The sequence below is a fragment of the Ostrinia nubilalis genome, chromosome 18 (genome assembly GCF_963855985.1).
Source record: "Ostrinia nubilalis chromosome 18, ilOstNubi1.1, whole genome shotgun sequence".
Classification (NCBI taxonomy): domain Eukaryota; kingdom Metazoa; phylum Arthropoda; class Insecta; order Lepidoptera; family Crambidae; genus Ostrinia; species Ostrinia nubilalis.
Genome location: NC_087105.1, coordinates 9,318,118 through 9,339,971, shown reverse-complemented (window position 1 = coordinate 9,339,971; position 21,854 = coordinate 9,318,118). Strand labels below are relative to the sequence as shown.

Below are 21,854 nucleotides of genomic sequence, written 5' to 3'. Positions count from 1 at the left end.
GTCCTCATTTTACACAAGTATGAACTTTCATATCAAGTTCACACTTAAGTAGGAAATGAGAACGCAAAACCTAATAGTTAATTTAGAAACCCGCCCTTAAAAACTTAAATCAACACTTGTTATTTGAAGCTAACGAACATATTATTTAGGTAGGTTTATAAAATTTTTAATAAAAACGGACGGGTGGAGTGGATTATCATATTATTAATTTTAAAAGTAAAATGCTTTAAGGGTTAACACAAATTCAAATTCTTTATTGCTTATAAAGTGTTTCATTTATTTATTTATACTTTATGCCAGAATTAGAACATTAGGTGAACTTAATGCCATAAGGCATTCTCATCCAGTTTACCATCGGGTTGTGCCGAAAAATTTGTTTTAAATAATTTTAGACAATTATGGACCCACTCTGTTGGGCACAGCAAAAAATCTAGGCTGATGTCACATATTGCCAAAAATCTATTCGGTTCATAGGAAATGTGCGTGCCGCCTTATTTTGGAATAAAGCCAACAAGTCAGTGCATGCGGGTACGACAAAGGAACGCCAAAAACCATGCCAGCCCGAATTTGCGCTTCAACGGTTCCGTATAGGCCATTCCGATAGAACTCTAAGGATTTCGCCACACTGCATGCGTTCTGCGGCCGTCAGGTGAACGCAGTCCACATCGTATGAACAACATTTTCGTTCAGGGCAAACGGTCTGCAGTCCGGGCAAAACAATCTGCCAGCGGTCTTGAAAGGCAATCTGTCAGCGGTGCGGTTTGCGTTCTTTGCTCATGTTTTTTTATGCATAACAAGGCAAGTATTTGACCACAATCGCACGGTGTTAAGTGGGATACAGTCTAGGATACAGCCTATTCACTCTCGCCTTGAAAAGGCCCAGATTATAGTCTTCAGGAAATACAGCAGCAGGCAGCGAATTCCAGTTCCAAGCTGTTCGCATTATAAGAGGCATCGTAACGCTTAGTGCGAACTGGTTGGTGGTGGTGTCCGCACTGTCAAACCGCTTAAATACAAAATGTATAGAGACCGACAATGCTATTCACATATGCGGGCTGCGTTCATTTGACCGAACCGCTGCTCAAAGAACGCATCCAGTGTGATCAATCCTTAGAGTTCTGTCGGAGTGTGGCGAATACTTTAGTGTTGAGAGGTACAGTCGACATCACAAATCAAGTGTTTGCGATTTAGTTGAGAGACTGAAGTGATTTTTAACTAAGCAATAGTAGGTAGGTCTTGGCCTTAGTCCAATTTTGTTAGCCGTTGAGTCAGCAGAGTTAGGAATTTAATCCCAAGTGTATTTTCATTGCACCAGTACAGTAATAGGCTAGTCTAGCACTTTATTAAGTCTAATTAGAAATTTATTTATTTATTTATTTATTTATAAATAAATAAATTAGAAATTAACCTCCGTGTTCTTTTTCATAGTCAATCTTCAAGCCTAGTTGAGTATCATTTTCACCTTTAATTGAAGTTGAGAAATCTGCAATTGATTTTTAATCGTTTTATCTATCGTGTGAGTTAATATTTGAAATAAAATACAGCTGCTATATCGTTAGTCTTAAGAGAGCTAGGCTAGAAAACGAATAAATTTACCCTAAGCCTAAGTGAACTAAGAACCGTGTCTATAGTTACAGATTGGACTGTATGCAACTATAAAGTTATCGGAGCAGATGGAAACAATGAGCACAGCTATGACCGTTGAAATCAATATTATACAAGAACAAAGTGACAACTACCTTTTTAATGGCCAGTATCCAATAAAAACACTAAATAAAAAAATAAAAAGACATACCTTCTAAATTCAAATCTAAAGGAGGCTGTTTTACTGGCCAGTTAGATACCAATAGAAACAAAAAATAAAACAATCAATGGACATAAAAGATTTATTTCTAAATTCAAATCTAAAGAAGACTTTACTGGCCAGTTTCCAGCACTAGTCGTAGAAATAGGCTGAATAGAAAATCAAAAATAAATTGGTTTGGCATATTTGCTCAAGCAGAAATTATGGATGTTAGCGTTGTTACCACATGCTTTAGTATTCATCACAACTAGGACATTCATGTTAAAAGACAGTCATTTTGTCAGTTTGTAAAGAAATAATGTATTATCTAAGAACACAAAAAGATAAATATTCGATTGTTTGTTTGTTTGTTTAAATTGAATAGGCTCCGAAACTACTCACAAGTTTGAAAAATTCATTGTCCTTGATGAACATAGAATAATTTAAGACAACTTTATATTGACGGTACAAAGTTCACCACAGGGTCACCTAACTTTAATAAACCCTGTGATTTTGTAAAGTGATAATGTGTTATTAGCTAAAACAATCTTATATTGATTTCATATGGAATGTATAACTAAGCAGATACTATTCCCGTTTTCAATAGAACGATGAACATTTTTCCCTGATTGTACGAACTAGCACATCAAGGCAAACCCCGTAGCATCTTACGTAGTGGAAATACGGTCCATTTTTCAACAAAAACGTATACCCTTACATGCTGTTCATACAATCCACCGGCATGAATAGTGATTGGAATGACTCTACCTGCCGATTCCCCTCGATTTTCCTATTTTTTCTGGGAGAAGCATAATAATATCGGTCTTTATGCGTATTCATAATAATAAAGGTTCTACAAAGGTCGCACGCTTCTACATAAAAGCTTTGGGTTAGGATTTTCCATGGGAATACGGGCCCTTCCCTTTGAATGACCGTGGATCTGCCTCGGCCCGTATTTTGCAAGAAATAATATGAATAATATCCGAAAAAATATTTTAAGCATATTTTGCTTAATATTTTTTCGGAAAACCGGTTTTTCCATTAAATTATCTCTAGAATATTTTAAAGAGAAAAGATTTGACTATTTGTTTGTATTGAATAGGCTCCGAAACTACAGGACCGATTTGAAAAACTATTTCATCATTAGAATCTTAAATTATTTCTGATTTATAGGTGGCACGAAGTTATCAGTTAATTAAGAAAAATAATATGTCTCTCAAAATACCCCTTTTTTCCAAAAGATTGTCCCCATATTTTTACGGGTACCTTTTACAGGTTGTAAAAATGCAAGCCAAAGCCTGAAACTGTGCAACAATAGGTAAACTCTTACAAAAGAAAGACTACGAAATTTTAATGGGAAAATTGCTTTATACCTATATGCCAACGTGAAATTGTGAACTCTGTCAGTTTATAATATAACGCGTTAGATTGTAAACTAACAGTGGGTTAGGTTAGGTTAGATTGTAATTTAACTACTTCAGATTATAATCTGTCGGGATTCACAATTTTACCGTGACATAAAAGCAATTTTCTATATTTCTATACTATTAGATAGACTAGCTAGACATCTCTATGTAACATTCTTACGAATGGTAAAATATAGTAAAATTTTCACGTACCCAATACGTGAAAGGGTGAACACTAGAACAATTCATAGAGCGGCTCGTTGTTCTGTTACAAGTAAATGCTCTAAGACTAGTCTATTACCTTTAGTCCAGTCATTTTGGTCGAAAAATACCACATATTACACACTTACGATGATGCTACAGTGATTACTAGGTGTTCAAACCTGTCAGCTTATGTAATATTCTATAAATGTTTACGAAAAGTTCAAGGCCAATACCATATACCACGACGCCATATTTATTACACGTAAAATGTGTGGAAGGTCGACTAGATTACTATAGACTATTTGTATGCAAAAAACACATTCTCTGCTTGTCAGTCGATACTATTTTTTAAAATATAAAAGATTTCGTTCGTTCGTTTGTTCGTTTCGGCCGGAAGACGTCCACTGCTGGACAAAGGCCTCCCCTAAGGATTTCCACAAAGACCGATCCTGCGCCGCTCACATCCAGGCATCATATGATTTACATAGATTTATTTTTGAGGGACATTTTACGAATTGGTTATCAACATTGTCATTGTTATTTGCGAGACATCAATAATTCTTTTGTGCAAATTCAATACTTAAAGAATTATTTTCCTATGGAAGAGATTTATTTGTATTCAACAAAACCGGCTGAGCTCATTCAGATTGACAAACCCAAAGGTGTGTTTAATTTATTATAATGATGACTCACTTGGACAACAGTTGAAAAAAGTTGTAAACTCATGAATTATGTACGACTCCATCTTACTAGATAAGATCTTATTATGTCCACATCTCAGCCCGTATTGAAAGTCACTCAAAGCTTAAATCAATCTCAAGAATAGATTTAAGCCCTCGATTGGTTGAATTCCAATATTTAGAAAAAGCTGAACCGGAACTTTGACCCGCCTATGTTTATCAGAAATAATGTAGGACTCCAATGGTGATAGAAATTTTCAAATCGCTTCAGTAGTTTCGGACATAGGTACAATAAAATCTTTCCTCTTTATAATGTTGGTGTAGGTAGGCCTCTGAAGTCTAGTGGTGTGACCACTTGCTTCAGATCTAGAAGTTCCAGGTTCAATTCCCAGTGGGGGCAAGTCTTCCTAACTAGCTACCCACCATCTATGCATATAAGTCGGTCGCCGTAACAATAATGTTAAAAGCATTGTTGTGTTCCGGCAGTTGGAGGTAAGATAGCAGTTCTTCGGTGGTTGAGGATTCCGGGTGAAGCTCGCTTCCACCTTCGGCCTGATCATAAAATTCCATAAGGTAAAATGTAGCCCAAGAGCTTCCTCGTTGTTGATAAAAAAAACATAGGTATGCCACAGGTTTCTTCCTTTGTTTTTTCACCTGTCGTCCGCTTTGTACTGGACGAAAGTCGAACCTTAACTTCGAACTCCTCCTATGTTCTTCTGATTGATTTCGTTGCAGGTCCAATGACAGTTTAACTCTCCCCCGGCGCAAACTTGACCTTCACTGGTTGGGTTTTTATTGGCGGTCCAGCTGTAGATCCTGTCAACACAGGAGTTGCAGCGGTGGGAAATACAGGTGGGAATAATTTTGGTATGCCACAGGATATAAATCTAAGCTTGAGCTTGAGTCACGAACACCGTTTTGTGATACGGGCTTAAGTAACCAAACGTCAGTAAAAAAATTACACAGTCATTACAATGATAAAATAAAGCCTGGCGGATATACGGGGATATTTTCCTCACAGATTGTGGCTTAAAGAAATGCTGTGTCATGATATAAATTGGAAAACATTTTATGGATTTAGAACTTGATAAAGGTTATCATTTTTTATTTCACCAAAAAATAATATCGTAATCGGCTTTATCTTTAAGGTTGATAAATTATTTTCTCAAATATTGTCCAGATCCTGAAAAGGGTTGAGGAAAGCTTCAATATGTCATGTCATAGATTATTTTTATTGCAAAAACATTTCAAAGAAATAAGCTCTTCTTATTCCTTTCATAAATCTTTTATCATTAATATTTAATTCAAACAAATAAAACCTACACTATTATGGCTATTGGGCTAAATAGCTATTATAATTATAAGATGGTCAATTTACAGTCAATATCACATCAGACTATACATTTCTATTGCAAATTGAACCCTATGACCACTGCATAAGCCACCAGTGTTGCGCTTAACAAGCTTGACACTTCCACTTTGTCGGAAATGCCACCGTGATTATCACATACGCCTGAACCACAATGCAAATTGATCAGATGAGAGGGTCATGACAGGGCCACAGCCCAAATAAAACATTGAACCCATATCAAGAACTTGGCAAGATCTTTTACCTGTCAATTGTCTCAGTCAGAACCTACATGCCTTTCTCATTTCACTGGTCAGTTGAAACACGTACTTACCTACTACATGACATTATCCTTGTGAAGTTTTCGCAGTAGAAAACTCGAAAATATAAAATTCACTAATTTCTCTTTTTGTGAATATTAGTTCTAGTACAATTAATAATTGTTACTTAAAGTCATTTAGTACTTGTGTTACTGTGATTTTTTTAATCAAAACATTATCGATATATTTATCACGTGAAAAAAACTAACTTCCACGTGTAGGATTTAAACCAGAGCGAAACCTTTCGCTTTCAAGTAAGTTCTGACTAACAACATTAACATATTGAACACAAAAAAATATTGAACGAATACCCATAGCCTGCAGCCTCGAAGATATTTTTAGAAACCTGTTTACACTGGTACTTTCCACCTCACAATAGAAACTAAATGGATGTTAACACGCTTCCTGGCCCGTGAATCAATTCACGGTTCACAATATTATAGTTTCCCTATTGTGCCTACTAGTGGCGAAGGAAAGGGCGAACCCATGGTGTACACTCTGCCTCAAAATTTTCACAATAAAAGAAATCTTAGGATACGGTCTCCTATTAAACGCTATACGTGGTGTTAAATTGTATAGTATGGTGGTGAGTTTTCGTAAAATTGCGGTTCAATTCTTTTCAAAAATCCAGGTGGCATTACAAAATTTTATCTTGAAGGTATATGGATTTGAAAATTTTGCATCCTACTTATTTGTTGTAAAACTTATTGCTATTTGCATAAAACAAGACGAAATCTTTATATCCTAAATATTTGATCTACAAATACTTGCCAAACAGAATGTTAACGAGTGACGTCAATTTTAAACTGCTAAATCTTCAGTTTTGTTTTGCTTTCGTATTTAATTAAAGGTCTCCCATCAGGTGTTTAAAATTGAAAGAAAATTTGATAGATACTGTCTCTACAAAATAGTGTTCAATATATGTATTCCATGCTTTCTACTTAAATTTGAAATCGAAACAGTAAGTGTGCCTTAAAAAACCTATACTTTACTTGGCCTGGCTCATTTGCGTACGCTAGGTGTGTCATAAGTGATGCTACACACTTAACTCTCAATCTATTCTATACAAGGTGAGTTAATAATTAGCAAAAAAAATCTGTCAAGTTCGAGACACACTCGTAGGTGTACATAAATGAAGGATTCCGTACCACCCATTATTAAAATTATTTTTATTTATTTATACTTTTAGGTACAACAACATTTTTCTTGCTTATTGATTTTTTTTAGTTTTTAGCTTCTTTTCGAAGACATAGGAAAGATTCCGTATCACAGCTCAATATTAAACACATTTTTTTAACATGCTCTTTTAAGTCATTGTTTTTTTTTAATTCTCTTTTTAATTTTGAACTAAATTTTAGTATATTTCACGTTAGAAAGATACTGTCCTGAGACATAGAATGAAGCCTTATTACGGTCTGATACTTTGACTACGGAACCCTAAAAAGTATATCCGTGATAGATTCCAACGATTTTGTTGAGGTCTATAAAGGTCAAGCCTGAGGTGGTCGGAACTTTTTTGACAACTTGTTTTCTTTAATCATGGCATTTGAGGCCCAGCTTATGACAAGGTTCGATTGTCAGCTTTACCTCCGTCTCTTTTATTCCTTATGAGATGCTGATAAGAGCGACAGAAATAGCTATTTAACAGAAAATTCAAAAATCACGTCAGTGTAATACCTTGACTCATCACTTATTTTTTTGGAACTGTGTATTCTTGGTAAATTATAAAGCGGTAGTTATTCATATGAATAACTTAGATACCGCGAAAAAAAAATTTTTTTATCTAAAATATGTAGGTTTTTAATTTATAATATTTTTTTGTCTCCATCAAATTCCAAGAAATTTTTAACGGCAAAACAAAAGATTTATTTAAATATAAATAGGTTTTCTAATGAGCAGTTGACGGTATCAAATATCCATAAATACAAAACGTCCGTTTGAATATGCTAATTTTCTCTAAAGCTTTTTTTTATTATGCACACATCCGCCGCTCCCTTGAGTTTAGTCAATATTGATTAAAATGCGAACAAGAATTTTATTGTGAGGTATATTCATATCATGACATTTATCGTTCTAGAAAAAACCAAAATATTCAAATATTCACCGAAATTCAAACATCAAAAAGTAAGTAAATATTTTTGTTCTGACTGTACCTTCTGACAAAAACTGAGAAAGAACTATGCTTTCAGTCTGTTTTTCTACTTTTATTTTAGGTACATAATCTTCTACCCACGCGGGATGAAATTTGCAGTTTGAGTTGACAAAAATTCCTCACAGATTACGCTCTGCAAATACTTTGGCATAAAAAATTCGCAGCTAATGGATGGAAAACAAAAAATTTAAATATCTTAAACCATATTCGTCAAGCCTGCAATATGCAAACTAGAAACAAATACACAATTTAAAGTTATTTAACTCTATGTGTGAACCACCTGGCTATCGAATTTCTTTCCCACTTTCTTAGAACTGGATCAAAGTGTCAAGTTAACATAGTTCTTCATAGTATAATCAATTAGAAGGCACTAATGATGACCAATTGTGTCCTCCAACAACAATCAAAACGCCCATTCCACCGTTTTATACTAAAAGGAAAGTCAATTCCAAATCTATTTATTATTTATACAATAAACTAAATAGAATAAATGTCGCAGTTTAAACCCAATCCGTTTCGGGCTTTATTTACTGCTATTAAACGGCTCTCACAAATAAAACTGATGTATTATTCAGACAATATAAAAGCTCACTAAAAAAGCTTTTGAGTTTCCCGCTTTGAAACGTACAAACCCTTCGAATGAGTGAGTTTTTTTGGAATATTGTCGTGCTTAAAATTCCAGCGTGCTCTGAGACCGGAACATGTTCTGAAACTATGCCTTTGACATCGGGCTAGATGTTTGAATAAGGTTAAAGGCATACTTTCATCTTTAGAATGGCGACTAAAACAAGCTAGTTATCTAAATAAAACAATTACTAGACTCTATGAAGATGGAATGGGAAGTAAAAAAAATAAAAATGAAATGTTTTATTCAGCAACACAAAACAACATCAATAAAATGAAACAAAAGTAATGCCCGTTTTCACCATCAATTCCTTATTTTTAAATGATTAAGGGTCAGGATAACAAATAACAGGAATTTTGTTTTCATAGGGGTCACTTAAAAATTAGGGTTTGATGGTGAAAACGGGCATTAATCTAAATAAATGACGATGCTAGTCTTCCGTGGATACTCGAAGAGCAAGGCACTGCTATGGTCAATTAGTGTTCATTTATTATTTACCTTACTTCCTTTTGACCATTACTTGGTCTCCGTAATCTGGCAGTTTAGTCATTAATATAAAATGAAATGTCGGGCTAGGATGCGCGCCATGATAAAATCTTATCGACGATATTTACGACAAATGTATATCATGCAAATCGATAAAAGCCTCATCAAAAGTTGTTATTGGTGTTATTTTATATCAGTAGTCTGTTCTAATAAAGTTAGTTACCTAAGTTAATTAATTTGTAGTGCATAAAACATCAATAAATCTTTTTAATTGACACAATTAAAACTCATCAAGAAATCATGATTGTTATAACTAACCATTTAGCGATTTTAAATTATTGCCAAATTAATCGTTTATATTGATTTGTAAACTCATGGTTATCAATAGAAAAACGCTGATGTTAATCTTCGTCTATTATTAATAAATGTTTGCGGGTGTTAAAGACATTTTAAGTGCTTTAATCTCTTTAGCGATCTACATAGGTATTTGAGTTGTGATAAAAAGTGAGGCCGAGACCGAACTACAGTTTTATTATTCTGCTAAGCAAGTTGAAAAAAGCTGTATCGTTTATTTTGTAGGTACTAGCTATGCCCGCCACTTCGTACGCGTGAAAATAGTTTGAATAATATTTCCCGTTTTTGCAACATTTTTCTTTACTGCTCCGCCTCTATTGGCTGCAGGGTGATGTTATACAAAAAAAAAAATTATCAATATTATGAATTTAAGAGTACTTCAGGTGGCATTTCAAAATTCCACCCTGTATATCATAGAGCCTTCCTCGATAAATGGGCTACCCAACACATTTTTTTTTTCATATCGGACCAGTAGTTTCTGAGCTTAGCGCGTTCAAACATATAAACAAACTCTTTATTATAATATTAGTATAGATTTGAACGTGATTTTTTGGAGTTAGAGTATACATTTAATTTAGTGGTCCTGGGATCAATTTTCTGAGGGGGCATAATGAAAGTGGTTACATAATTTCACCGTTTTTTTCCTATACTAGAGCATTGTTACAAAACATGTTTTATGTTTTATTTTCAAAATTGTTTTGTTAATCATATCCTATCAATCACATGGACGTCGGCAGCTTTACAAATAAATAAAGATAACTTACATTGACACCGAGTTTCTGTCCCTACCTAGTAAAGAAACTATGATTACTAACTGAAACAACCTGAAGAGCTCTAGTAAATTTGAACCATATCCCTCTACAAATTAAGTATAGTATTGTATGTAGGTCCATGCGTTGCCGACGCATTTTCTAGGCAGGCAATTTATTACGAAACACTAAAAAGGGCAATTCTCAGCTCCAATTTAAATCTCAATTAGTCCCTGTCTACTGTTTCTCGTGGAACGGACGTATACTCGCAGCTTGCTCTATTTAGCTGCGAACTGCGTCTTATTCAGTCAATTAACGAAAAAGTTAGCTGGAATTTTAGACTGTATTTCTAAAGGAATAAAGACTTAATCAAAATATTGTTGGGAAGTTTAAGTGAAATGCAGGGATTCTAGGCTTACATTGCGATTCTGGGATCATTGCGCAGTAATTTAAAGTAGGAAATAAAAATAACAGGCGGCGATTAGTCCATACATTTTCTTCTTAATTAACGCTGATTACAAAGCAAACCCCTCGACCACTTTAAACCTTGCTTGATAACTGCTCTAAACACTGAGCTACTTAGGGTGGATTCGAACAAGCAAGAGTAAATATTAATCTCAGAATACCTAAATCGTCAGTTTTGACATATTTCCTATACTGAAACTGTCAATGTGCCACTTATACCAGGAGTTATTCTCGAATAAAAGTTTGGTCGAATCGGGCCTAAGGTATCTCTGTAGCTCATTGCTTATCTACCCAATAAAAATGTTCAAACCATTTTAGCAGTTCAACACTTCGAGTCAGCGTCGATTCCATCAATGAAGGCTTACACTTAATCTATTTCCGATAGAAATATTCTGACAAATATTAACAAAATCAGTTAAGAGGATGCCAAAGCTTTTTAATGCTTATCAGCTATTTCAAGAACTGCAATTTTCATTAGCAAAAGTCGTCTATCCCCAGCGGGACTCGCGAAACGGAATACATATTGTATTTCCGAACACAGCCCCGCTTAATAAAGCCGTTATAAATATTCCCTAACAAATTCGAATTTGGAACAGCTTTCCAAAATGGCCGATGTTGTTCCGTGTTCCATTTTCAAATTTTATTTCGTTCGAACTCGGGCCTCATTCCGTCGATTACGTTCACGTAATTTCCCAGCCTCGCATTAGATGTTATTTGAATGCCCTTTAACAGAATCCGCAAAATCTCTCGGCTCCATAAAAAAGAATACAAAAGAATTGTGTTGTAAAGGCTTTTGATCAAAACTCGCAAATGTGAAACGTTTCGTCTCACAACCCGATCGGCTAGGAAAAAACCTAGAAGTAACAGTGATCATCAATAGTTAAAGAATGTTGCATAATTTGTAATGCAATCATTTACACACCAAACCCGCCAACCCGTCGACGTGAGTCGCGGTCTTCGACTTTTGACACGTTGTACAAGTCGTCGACATGATTCTTTTGAATTAGAGTCACCGACACCAAGCAGTACTATCGGCAGATTTGGTAGATAGAGTCCTTAATGCTATTCTAAAGTACTTTTTTTCACCTTGAAATAATATTCTGTCATTCAGGTACGAGTATTTAAACTTTTTCAGGGCATCCCCTTCAATATTTTTTGTCCCATTTCTAAATTTTCTACTAATTAATGAAACTAGTAGTTACAGTATTAATAAAAAAAAATTTAAATGAAAATGTTTTATTTTATAAATAAACTTCATTACAAAGTATTTTGGTAACCATCCTTTTAAGTATAAGAATAGGTACCTGTAGTAGGAGGTTACCGTAATAGTTTTGACTATTCTCTGGGACTAGGGTTGCCAGGTCCAAAATCACAAAAGCCGGACTTTGTGCTTCATTTGGTCGGACATTTTACCCTAAAAGCCGGACATGTGACGGGGGGGGGGGAGGAATTGAGAATGTTACTAGGTATGCAAAATCTCTTGAAACCTTTGTTACAGTTAAGCTTTTACAAATGCAAAAAAAAGTTATCTGAATTAACTTATTTCCCCGTTAAATGGGAGAATCGTACGAATGAAATATTAAACTGATCAATACGGAGCGCTACCCAAATGAGTCGGGAAAACCTAAAATATCAATTTATCAATTGGCTGCCCAATGAAAAAGCGTAGAAGTCACGATTAACGTGTAGTTCTGAATAAAACAAAGTCACTTACGTAATGGAATGTGTAGGAGATAGATTCTCATTTCTCTTTTGTTCTTATTGTTGTAATTTTTAAGATAATTAAAATCAGTCATTTGAATTTGTAAGTACCCATTGAAAAATCTTTTGTTTTAACTGGTTTTACCTATCCCCTTCCTAGTCCTAGTTTTCACTCTGTTCATTCTATTTACTTACGAGTACACCATCTGATAGAAAAACGTAATACATGCTTATATTAAGGCTGAGTTTCACCACCTAACTTTGACCGTAACTATAACTTTAACCGATGTTTTTTGTATGGAGTTTGACAGATTTTTGACGTTTGTCAAAGTTAAAGTAAGATGGTGCAACCCAGCCTAAGGTTTGACCTCGATTTCCCTAGGATCCCATCATCAGATCCTGACTAGGTGGTAATGGGACTACCTCAGAAGTACGAGTATATCACAAAATTGACGGAGTAATCGGTGAACATACATACATAGAAAAAAAATACAGCCGAACATAGAACCTCCTCCTTTTTTGAAGTCGGTTAAAAATGAAGAAGAATTCATTATTAAAAGAGCCCCGGATCTTTTATGAGTTATTAAATTTGCAAAGGATGCCATGGAAAAAAATTAATTAAACGGGAAAAAAAGATACTCGGCATCATCAATCTTTTCCCGGAAATGATACCAGGCATTTTTATAAACCTATTTTTGTCACTGTTTAATATGCAACGTACAGTTTCCGTTAGGGTGAGTATACAGGGTGGAATTTTGTAATGCCACCTGGAGGGAAAGTACTCTTAATACTGTAGATAGAACATTTTACTCAAAGGAAACATTCCTTTATTTTCGAAAAGAAATAGAACTGCATTCAAAGATTTCCACTCTGCTCCTCTTTGGTGGAAACTGGGACTGGTGATCGAACCCGCGTTCCTCGGATCACGAGTCAGCCAATCCTTCACCGTACGGCTATCGTCGCTCATTCATTGGTTTTTACAAAAAGTTTTTTTTGCAGAAATTAAAAATGTTTCACAAGTAAATACCTATAAAGATTTATTTTCACTCCATTTCTGTTTTCAGTTAAAGTTCTGCGTTCGTTACGTAAACTTTATCGAGCCTTCGCAGATTCAGAGTTTATTACACACATACTTTAGTAATTAGTGCAATGTCAGAGTTATTTGTTTGATATTAAACTTATTTTCAGTACTCAATTTTGCTTGGTTTTAATATAAAGTCTCTTTTTAATTTAATATAAAGAAAAAAAAGGAAATCCTTAGGGGAGGCCTTTGTCCAGCAGTGAACGTCTTTCGGCTGAAACGAACGAACGAATAAAGTCTCTACAACAAACGTGACAAGTTCGATTAGAGTCTGACTATTTTGATCATCAACGTCAAACTATAATTAATTACTTAGTAACTTTTTAAAACTTCTGTAGCATCTGGATGAAAAACAAGTTGCAAAGGTATGTATTTGACACTTAAGATTTGACATTTAAGTACCTACTTAAAATTTTAGTTGTAGAGGTCGTGCTTCAATATAATCCTCGCAGCTTGCTGTATTTTATTACTTCTAAAATGTTTCATGACCTCTGTAGCTTTCAAAATTTTATTGATTCTAAAATGTAAAGTTTAAGTACACAACTTAAACTTTATCCAAGATACTTTACCAGCCAAGAGTTTCTGTGTTTTCTTGTATAACAACACCTTTTAAAGCAGGAGCCAATATTCAGCTTGAAGTGCTATTTATTATTAGACTTTATCCGTCTTATTACAAAACGTAGTCTAAAAATAATACTAGGTTTAAACTTGGTCTAAATCATGGATTACCAAAATTCTTATTACAAAACATGTTTTATCACTTATCCTGGAACTATGTGTGGTACTAAAGATAAAACCGCAATACCCCTAGTTTAAGCTTTGACTATTTATTATTATTCTGTGGAATAACACACATTTAGTGCTGTGCCCGCGACATCGTACGCATGAAAATAGTTTATTAAATAATATTTCCCGTTTTTGCAACATTTTTTTTTACCCCTATTGGCTATAGAGCCTTTTTGGTTATAGAGCCTCCCTCAATTAACGGGCTCTATCCAACACAAAAATATTTTTTTCAAATTGGACCAGTAGTTCCTGAGATAGCACGTTCAAAGTTCAAACAAACAAACTCTTCAGCTTTATAATATTAGTATTGAAGTATTGATACAGTTACTAGCACAACAGTTGCTATTTTTGTTGTATAACAGCATCTCTTACAGCTACATAAGAGCCAGTATTCAGCTTGAAGTGCTATAAACGCCTATAATATATCACCCAGAGTACCTACAAAGATTAATGCACGCCCTTGAACATGGACTTTATACATTAATCATATTCGCAAGGAAACATTATTAATGCAGCTTCTGAAATTGATTATCAATTTTCGTTGAAAGATCTTTTAAGACTAATACATTCGGGTTTTTTCAGTTTAACACAAATACCAATACTTACAATACAATAAATATTTAATTTTACTATACTAAGTATAACGAAGTAAAGTAATAGAATTACAGTCGTAAATGTTTTATAGAATAGAAGGAATAGAATAGAAAATCTTTATTTGAGATGTGTCACTTTTGTATAGTTTTGGCTCTCAGTGGTAGCAAAGTTTTTTTTATTTATTTATACTAAACCACCACTAAATATCTATACAGTGTATTGAAGGGGTCCTGAGTAAAATTATATGTATTAGGTAGGTACGAGTATGTATGTAGTATAGGTAGATGTATACAGCTCCGAGTTACCGTCTATTAGCACAGCTATTAACCCCAAATCGGTTTAAGTGCAGGTTAATTAGATCTCATAAGCTAATAATAATGCCAACACTTGCCTACCTACGCTACGACACGTGAAACATACATAAACGTAAATACTTACCCTTATAAAAGAAAAATACTAAATGAAATAATAGCAAAAACCATTATTTTATAAAGTATTCATATTAATATACAAAACAAAGAAAGGGTTTCTTAAATTCAACCCCTGAAGGGGTAAAACGGGGATGGAACTTGTATCAGCATAAACAATTGCAGTTATAAGACCAGTGGCGTAATATAGGGTTGCAGGGCTGGCAAAATGCCACGTGCCCCGACCCTAGGGGGACCAGGACTCTAATCCCCCCCTCGCGATGCTTTAGGGCGATGGACCCGGAGCCCCCTGAAAAATAACCCTAGATACGCCAAGGGCCCCATACACAGCATTTGCCACGAGCCTTTGGATGGTATAGTTACGCCACTGTATAAGACGTCCACTGCTGAATATAGGCTTCCCCCAATGTGTCAAATTGACCGGTTAAGTCGACCTGTATACGACGACGGCTTCCTGAAACATTTTTATGCACATCACTGTCCACCACGTGAGTCCAGCTTTTATGTAAAGAAATAATACGAGAAAAAGCTAGTCTGTAATAAAAATAAGTATTTAATATACCTAGATACTATCTAGAATTACAGACAAAGTTTAGGTTTAGTCTGTTTGTGTTTTATTTTCCATGTTTACCTCGTTTGGTATAATTATCTACAAATACTTGCTTCATACCTTGTATTGGTATTTCTAACTTTGTATCTGTTAGACAATGTTACAAGTTATTTCTTAAATAAACTTAGGTAAACTCGGTAATCTCACGTCAACGACAAACTCTTTAATGACAACGTTTACCCGTTTACCCACTGGTTTACGATTATTCTATCGTTCCACCGTTTTATAACTTTTGTAGCCATTTCATACGACGGTTAAATGAGTTTTGTATATAAAAGTATGGCCTTGATGGCCTTATTCCAGCTTTTACTTGCTCTCACTTGCTCCGGTGTCTGTTTTGTTGCAAATTCGCATCTGTTACGACTGCATAAGACCCCACAGTGTTTACCTTGACGTGCCGTTATCTGAACGTGGAAAACTGTAGGCTCTTATGTTCTTGTAATAGGAATGATATTGCAACAAACATGTATAGTGATGAATGATGATGATGAAACATGGATGTGCTGTCGTCTATACCTAAGCGAAACTTGAGTTTGATTAAACTGAAATCATATTGAAGTTAGTCGGACTATGCAATATTGTGGTGTCATCAGCTCACTTTTTCCCACTGGGTACTCTAGGCACGTGCCCAGAGCCTGAGCTTGATACCCAGGTCTGCTCTCAAAAAAAGTTACCAGCACCCTACGAACACTGACAATTGTACCTAATCGCTGAAAAGTTCTATAATTTTCAAATTTCCCTTTATTTATTTTTTATGTGACGGGAGGCAAACGAGCAGACGGATCACCTGATGGTAAGTGATTACCGTCGCCCATAGATCTATAAATATATATCTAATGAAAACGTCCTTTGGTCCATAAATAATGCCCTTGAACCCCAGTAAATTAAAGACAGCCCTACCTAGGTTTTAGTAGAGCTGTGTAAAAACTAACGGCCGCCCGCGACTTCGTACGCGTTGATCCCGTTTTACCCCCTTAGGAGTTGAATTTTGCAAAATCCCGTAGTGAGCACCTACGTTCTAAAAGGTCATGCAGAATTTGAGACTAGCACTTGTAGTTTCTGAGATTTCGTAATGAGTGAGTCAGTTAATCAGTGATCTTTCGCTTTTATAGATATAGAAATCGAGCTTTATATATTATAGATGAAACAATAATTATAAATATGCAAGTTTAGTCATATTTTTCTACTATTGTATGAGTTTTTTCGAAGTCACAACCCTTATTAATACTTTATGAGCCGCCATAGACGGCTGACATGGCTCAATCGAAGTGTCGTCTGAAGGACACAATAATGTTTATTTTCAGATAATGAAGTTGATTCAAAAATATCCTGATCAAACAAAAATTACGAAATTAGTAAATTTTTAGTAGGTACTCACTAATGAAATTATGTTGTTTTACAGTCACAATACATTAATTTGAATTTGAAAGATGTCAAATGACAAGTAGTTAAATATCAGAAAAAAATGTTTTTCGAACAATGGTTAGCTTGACTTTTAGTACATTTTTTAACTATTAGTTTACATTTTGTTAATATTTAACCATTAGTAACAAAATTTAACTATTAGGCCTTAGTCCCGTTAACCCCCTGTGTTAAGCTAAACCTAAACTTAGTCCAGCGGCACAGCGGGGTTCGAACCCGCATTCCTCGAATCTGACCCAACATCGACGCGACAGTAGTGACACCATTTTGATCGAGTATGTTAAACAAGCTAGGTATAGCATGAAGTCCCGTCGTCCGAACTGAAATTTTAGTTCCAAAACTACGAATAAATTTTGATTATAAACCCTTTGAAATAACTTCAGAACCTTCAATCTATCAAGATTTAATCCATTGATAACAACTGTCTGGCTGACAAGTTTAATAATCGACATTTATAAAGATATTACAACTTTTATCTACTTGTTACTTCTTCGCAACTTAATTTCGATGGAATTGGATTTTTATTACTTCTCGATAAATACATAAATTACGAAATTTGGAATGACAAATGAAGTCCTAGACAAGGACATAAGTTTTTCTGTTATCGATGGAATTTCGACAATAGTGGCAGTGGCAGCATACCTTCTACAAGACTTAGGTACTTTTTGGTGGATAGTAGCTAATCAATTAACTGCCCCGGCGAACTTCGTACTAATGTAGGATTAATGTAGGATTCTAGTACTGAAAGAATTGTTCAAATCGGTTTAGTGCTTTTGGAGCCTTTTCACCACAAACAAACATCTGTACCTCTAGAATGAACAACTTTCGAAACGTTCGTATTCGACAAAATTCGATACTCAACCTTCGAATTAAACGATAACGTGACAATTTTGATTCTCAAAATAAGTTTCGTGCAATCGTTTCTCTTACTAAGTTCACTTTACGACACGTTCACAAGTGCGCTGTTTCAGTTTTCGTACTAAATCTTTTGATGGCGATTCGAAATCGCAAATGATTCGAACTCGAAAGTTTTTTGTGCTAACCGTACTGGATTTCAATTCGAACAAACTTTCGAAAACCTTTCGAAAAATTCATACAAACAAATCTTTCATCTTTATAATAGTGTAGTAGTATAGATAACACAGTTTTCCAGATATGTTTGTAGGAAGGACGATTCAATACATTAATCGATACGATAGCATCTTTAGTTGATGATAAGATGATAACCATCGATATTGTCTCTATGATGATATTGCGAATATCTCGATCTCTCTTGCTTGATATTAATTAAACTAGGTCATTCATTAGGGAATATTTCTGATAGCGTTGGTACTTATCAACAAAACCCATTCTTCGGGAGCTTTTACTAGAGAAATGATCACAGGAGTTTGGGATCAAATCTTTGGTTTACATAGATTTTGAGACTAAAAATTTCTCGAGTGCTTTTAGAAGAAAAATGGTCCCAGGAATTTAGAATCAAATCAAATCAAAAAATATTTATTCAATTTTGACCAGTAATTTGGCACTTATGAACTTCAAAAATAATGAAAAGAAAAAGTTAGCCTTTAAAGGGCACTTTTACATGTCTCCTTATCTTTTTTGCCCGACCAGCGCTTCGTGACAAACATTATGGCAAATGCTAAGAAGAAACGCCGGAACTAACTCAGTTACCACATCAAAACTTTGGTTACCTTCTTTTAAAACTTTGTATACCTTATTTTATCATGTGGGTTGTAATGTAACACTGAGATCGCTAGTTGAATGTAGACTTTTTGAATCACGAATTTTAATCATGTAGGTACCCTCTTACAAGCCCGAGGTGTGCCTCGGGCCTAGTTAGAATCACTGGTATAATCTTGCACACCCTGTGTGTAAACAAAAACTAATGTACCCATTCGCAGCACCTACGATCATAACATGAGAATGTGGTCTGCATTCGGCTTATAATTGCTTGAAGCCAGGTAACTTAATTCAATATTCATCTCACGGAGCATCCGAAAATTAGCCACGCGGAATTCAACCCTGCTTTAAAGTGATTAACCTAATCTCCCTGAGTGGTCTAATTATGTTTTTGGGTTTTTGACAAAGGTTTGTTATTATGTCGCTATGATGTAAGTGCTAACGTGTTGAGTGATGTAATAGAGTAGAATTTTATGCTATAGCTTCTGCCCGCGGTTTCGTCCGTATGGCTTTGAATCTTTGGGTCTGAAATGGCCACAATTCTTCATAGCTAGTTTATAATAATACAAGAATGCAAACAGATAGAGCTACTGTCGCCCTATCATCATCATCATTCAGTCTATAGTGTCCCACTGCTGGACATAAGTAACGCCACAAAGCAGCAGCTGCTAGCCATTTTTCTAAGGTCGTCTATCGAGCAATCCGCCTACATAATATTATTAAATTATTAGACAATAATTCATTAAGAACATTTAAAGACAATATCTTAACAAAACCTTACATAATTTGACATGTCATGAACATTATAATAAATTTCTTACTGTTATTCTTACCTTGACAGTCTGATTTAATTCTCAGAAAATCTTATAAGCCTGATTTAATAGCATTAATAATTTACACATGTATCAGACTACAAAACAAGGAGTTTGTTAGTGTTCTTTGGGGTTTGGCACTAATGATAAGATTCTGTTTTTATAAGGTTAATAACATACACATGTACAGAAGGCCTAGGATGCGCGCCGCGATAAGCGGTTATCACGCCATTTTATCGATTTTGCCCATACGTGTAGTATAGTGTGGAATTTTGTAATGCCACCTGGTATACTACACGTATGGTACGTATTAAAATACTCTTAATACTGTAGATCATTGCTTCCCAAAGTGGGGGACGCGCCCCCCAGGGGAGGCGCAAAGACCTTTAAAGGGGAGCGTGGGTCACCTGTGTACTTAGGTATAAAAAACCTGCGACCGCTGAGAGAATGCATTCCAGACTGCGCGATACGACCAATAAATAATCTTGACTGGAGGAGGGGGGACCCGGGTCTCAAACAACTTTGGGAACCAATGCTGTAGATAGAATTTTTTTCTCAAAGAAAACATTCCTTTATGTGTGAAAAGAAATATAACTACATTCAAAGATTTTCGATTTTTTTCGAAAATTCACCACCATACCGTACAATTTTCTGTAAATAACCCGGCTGGATGACGTTTAAATCATCTCGATATTTTCACAGGATATTTCAACCATGAATTTAAACAACTTTCACTATGAGACCAACTCTGAAATCACAAAAAACATCAACTGTATAAGCACAATGTATAAAATATGCCAGTACTTATATCAAAGACTCTACAAAAAAGAGAAAAAAGTTTGTTAGTGTTCTTTGAGGTTTGGCACTAATGATACGACTCTATTTTTAACCGCATTCATCCTTTACTATGAATTGTTTTATTTTGAAAAACATCACGCTGTTTTTAAGTAATGATAAGATCTTTCTTTGGTAAACATCAATCTCCAGTCTGCACCACGTAAACAAGTTGTTATTCTTGTTGTTAAAGTATTTAAATAACAAAAGGCTTAAAATGAAGCTGTAAATTAAGACAAAATAGTGTTTGTCAACTCAAAGTTTAGTAATGTTATCAAGTTCAGCAAAGCCTGTCTAGTCTAGTAGTACCTGCAGAGGTATCTTATTAGTTAATTTTCCTACTATTGTATCCAAAATAGGTACTCAATTAAACCGTGTAGGTGTGCAACTACAAAAAACTGCGAATCAATATTATAGACCATCAAAAGTGTTAATAGTGACACGGATGATGTTTAAAAATACCTCCTTCATATTTACCTTGTTTATAGCACCATGAAAATGGTAATTTTATCACAGAACGTGGTGGATTAGCATAGGTGTGTTATGAATGAATCATACTTAGTTCTACGTTGCTATCAATGAATGAAAATACTATTATGATGACCCTGATTAGAAGTAGGTACGTAGACATTGGACACACTACGGTTCGTCCTACAATATTGGACAGTATGGACACCCTAGTCAATCGACATACTTTTTAAATGACCTGTCAAAACGTGACTCCGCAACGCGCCGCGAATATTTTTGTATGACATCATCAGATCGGAAACTCAATTTTTAATTTGAAAGTTAATGTAAGTCTGTTCTTACGGTCTAGAATAAAAGTGTTTTTGATCGAAGTGATGTCTTGAAGCTATTCTCACGCCTTATTCTTATTAATCTGATAATCATTTGGCATGGCCTGTGTTCAGCAGTCGATGTTCTGTGGCCGAAATGATGATGATGATGATTTCTATCGCTGCAACTCTTGTATTGTACCTATAGCTGAACAGCTTACGAGTAAAACCACCCAATATGTATATGTCAACGTGAAATTGTGAACTCTGTTAGTTTATAATATAACGCGTTAGATTGTAAACTAACAGTGGGTTAGGTTAGGTTAGATTGTAATTTAACTACGTCAGATTATAATCTGACGGAATTCACAATTTTACGGTGACATATACTTATTAAAACCTATAAGATCGTTTCATCCACGAAGACGCGCCCCAACATTCTTCCGCTAATGTTTGAGTGTTATCGGTACACGCTAAATCATCCGTGAGGACACACGCACACTACAATAATGACGCTCGGATTGCTCGGATCAAACCCCGCACCCCGCGCTTCCCCCG

At 35.1% G+C, this 21,854-nt stretch overlaps 1 protein-coding gene across 1 annotated transcript in view; it reads left to right on the top strand.

Moving 5' to 3' along the window:
- LOC135080891 (hemicentin-1-like) overlaps positions 1-21,854 on the top strand; it is a 200,778-nt gene that overhangs the window by 53,673 nt on the left and 125,251 nt on the right. The gene's annotated exons all lie outside the window — the stretch shown is intronic.